Source organism: Oncorhynchus masou, unplaced genomic scaffold (assembly GCF_036934945.1).
Source record: "Oncorhynchus masou masou isolate Uvic2021 unplaced genomic scaffold, UVic_Omas_1.1 unplaced_scaffold_1204, whole genome shotgun sequence".
NCBI lineage: Eukaryota > Metazoa > Chordata > Actinopteri > Salmoniformes > Salmonidae > Oncorhynchus > Oncorhynchus masou.
In genome coordinates, this window is record NW_027001823.1 from 31,217 (window position 1) to 35,118 (window position 3,902).

A 3,902-nucleotide genomic window follows, 5' to 3' on the forward strand; every position below is an offset into this window, starting at 1 on the left:
CCATGAAATGCTGAATACAACAAGTGTAGACCTTACCATGAAATGCTGAATACAACAAGTGTAGACCTTACCATGAAATGCTGAATACAACAAGTGTAGACCCACCGTGAACTGCTGAATACAACAAGTGTAGACCTTACCATGAAATGCTGAATACAACAAGTGCAGACCTTTCCATGAAATGCTGAATACAACAAGTGTCGACCTTACCATGAAATGCTGAATACAACAAGTGTAGACCTTACCATGAAATGCTGAATACAACAAGTGTAGACCTTACCATGAAATGCAGAATACAACAAGTGTAGACCCTACCATGAAATGCTGAATACAACAAGTGTAGACCTTACCATGAAATGCTGAATACAACAAGTGTAGACCCTACCATGAAATGCTGAATACAACAAGTGTAGACCTTACCATGAAATGCAGAATACAACAAGTGTAGACCCTACCATGAAATGCTGAATACAACAAGTGTAGATCTTACCATGAAATGCTGAATACAACAAGTGTAGAACTTACCATGAAATGCTGAATACAACAAGTGTAGACCTTACCATGAAATGCAGAATACAACAAGTGTAGACCTTACCATGAAATGCTGAATACAACAAGTGTAGACCTTACCATGAAATGCTGAATACAACAAGTGTAGACCTTACCATGAAATGCTGAATACAACAAGTGTAGACCTTACCATGAAATGCTGAATACAACAAGTGTAGACCCTACCGTGAAATGCTGAATACAACAAGTGTAGACCTTACCATGAAATGCTGAATACAACAAGTGTAGACCTTAATATGAAATGCTGAATACAACAAGTGTAGACCTTACCATGAAATGCTGAATACAACAAGTGTAGACCTTACCATGAAATGCTGAATACAACAAGTGTAGACCCTACCATGAAATGCTGAATACAACAAGTGTAGACCTTACCATGAAATGCTGAATACAACAAGTGTAGACCTTACCGTGAAATGCTGAATACAACAAATGTAGACCCTACCATGGAATGCTGAATACAACAAGTGTAGACCTTACCATGAAATGCTGAATACAACAAGTGTAGACATTACCATGAAATGCTGAATACAACAAGTGTAGACCTTACCATGAAATGCTGAATACAACAAGTGTAGACCTTACGATGAAATGCTGAATACAACAAGTGTAGACCTTACCATGAAATGCTGAATACAACAAGTGTAGACCCTACGTGAAATGCTGAATACAACAAGTGTAGACCTTACCATGAAATGCAGAATACAACAAGTGTAGACCCTACTGTAAAATGCTGAATACAACAAGTGTAAACCTTACCATGAAATGCAGAATACAACAAGTGTAGACCTTTCCATGAAATGCTGAATACAACAAGTGTAGACCTTACCATGAAATGCTGAATACAACAAGTGTAGACCCTACCATGAAATGCTGAATACAACAAGTGTAGACCTTACCATGAAATGCAGAATACAACAAGTGTAGACCCTACTGTAAAATGCTGAATACAACAAGTGTAAACCTTACCATGAAATGCTGAATACAACAAGTGTAGACCTTTCCATGAAATGCTGAATAGAACAAGTGTAGACCTTACCATGAAATGCTGAATACAACAAGTGTAGACCCTAACATGAAATGCTGAATACAACAAGTGTAGACCTTACCATGAAATGCTGAATACAACAAGTGTAGACCTTACCATGAAATGCTGAATACAACAAGTGTAGACCTTACCATGAAATGCCAACAAGTTACCATGAAATGCTGAATACAACAAGTGTAGACCTTACCATGAAATGCTGAATACAACAAGTGTAGACCTTACCATGAAATGCTGAATACAACAAGTGTAGACCCACCGTGAACTGCTGAATACAACAAGTGTAGACCTTACCATGAAATGCTGAATACAACAAGTGCAGACCTTTCCATGAAATGCTGAATACAACAAGTGTAGACCTTACCATGAAATGCTGAATACAACAAGTGTAGACCTTACCATGAAATGCTGAATACAACAAGTGTAGACCTTACCATGAAATGCTGAATACAACAAGTGTAGACCCACCGTGAACTGCTGAATACAACAAGTGTAGACCTTACCATGAAATGCTGAATACAACAAGTGCAGACCTTTCCATGAAATGCTGAATACAACAAGTGTAGACCTTACCATGAAATGCTGAATACAACAAGTGTAGACCCTACCGTGAAATGCTGAATACAACAAGTGTAGACCTTACCATGAAATGCTGAATACAACAAGTGTAGACCTTACCATGAAATGCTGAATACAACAAGTGTAGACCCTACCGTGAAATGCTACAACAAGTGTAGACCTTACCATGAAATAGAATACAACAAGTGTAGACCCTACCGTGAAATGCTGAATACAACAAGTGTCGACCTTACCTGAATACAACAAGTGTATGAAATGCTGAATACAACAAGTGTAGAATACCATGAAATGCAGAATACAACAAGTGTAGACCCTACCATGAAATGCTGAATACAACAAGTGTAGACCTTACCATGAAATGCTGAATACAACAAGTGTAGACCCTACCATGAAATGCTGAATACAACAAGTGTAGACCTTACCATGAAATGCAGAATACAACAAGTGTAGACCCTACCATGAAATGCTGAATACAACAAGTGTAGATCTTACCATGAAATGCTGAATACAACAAGTGTAGAACTTACCATGAAATGCTGAATACAACAAGTGTAGACCTTACCATGAAATGCAGAATACAACAAGTGTAGACCTTACCATGAAATGCTGAATACAACAAGTGTAGACCTTACCATGAAATGCTGAATACAACAAGTGTAGACCTTACCATGAAATGCTGAATACAACAAGTGTAGACCTTACCATGAAATGCTGAATACAACAAGTGTAGACCCTACCGTGAAATGCTGAATACAACAAGTGTAGACCTTACCATGAAATGCTGAATACAACAAGTGTAGACCTTAATATGAAATGCTGAATACAACAAGTGTAGACCTTACCATGAAATGCTGAATACAACAATTGTAGACCTTACCATGAAATGCTGAATACAACAAGTGTAGACCTACCATGAAATGCTGAATACAACAAGTGTAGACCTTACCATGAAATGCTGAATACAACAAGTGTAGACCTTACCATGAAATGCTGAATACAACAAGTGTAGACCCTACCATGGAATGCTGAATACAACAAGTGTAGACCTTACCATGAAATGCTGAATACAACAAGTGTAGACATTACCATGAAATGCTGAATACAACAAGTGTAGACCTTACCATGAAATGCTGAATACAACAAGTGTAGACCTTACGATGAAATGCTGAATACAACAAGTGTAGACCTTACCATGAAATGCTGAATACAACAAGTGTAGACCCTACGTGAAATGCTGAATACAACAAGTGTAGACCTTACCATGAAATGCAGAATACAACAAGTGTAGACCCTACTGTAAAATGCTGAATACAACAAGTGTAAACCTTACCATGAAATGCAGAATACAACAAGTGTAGACCTTTCCATGAAATGCTGAATACAACAAGTGTAGACCTTACCATGAAATGCTGAATACAACAAGTGTAGACCCTACCATGAAATGCTGAATACAACAAGTGTAGACCTTACCATGAAATGCAGAATACAACAAGTGTAGACCCTACTGTAAAATGCTGAATACAACAAGTGTAAACCTTACCATGAAATGCTGAATACAACAAGTGTAGACCTTTCCATGAAATGCTGAATAGAACAAGTGTAGACCTTACCATGAAATGCTGAATACAACAAGTGTAGACCCTACCGTGAAATGCTGAATACAACAAGTGTAGACCTTACCATGAAATGCAGAATACAACAAGTGTAG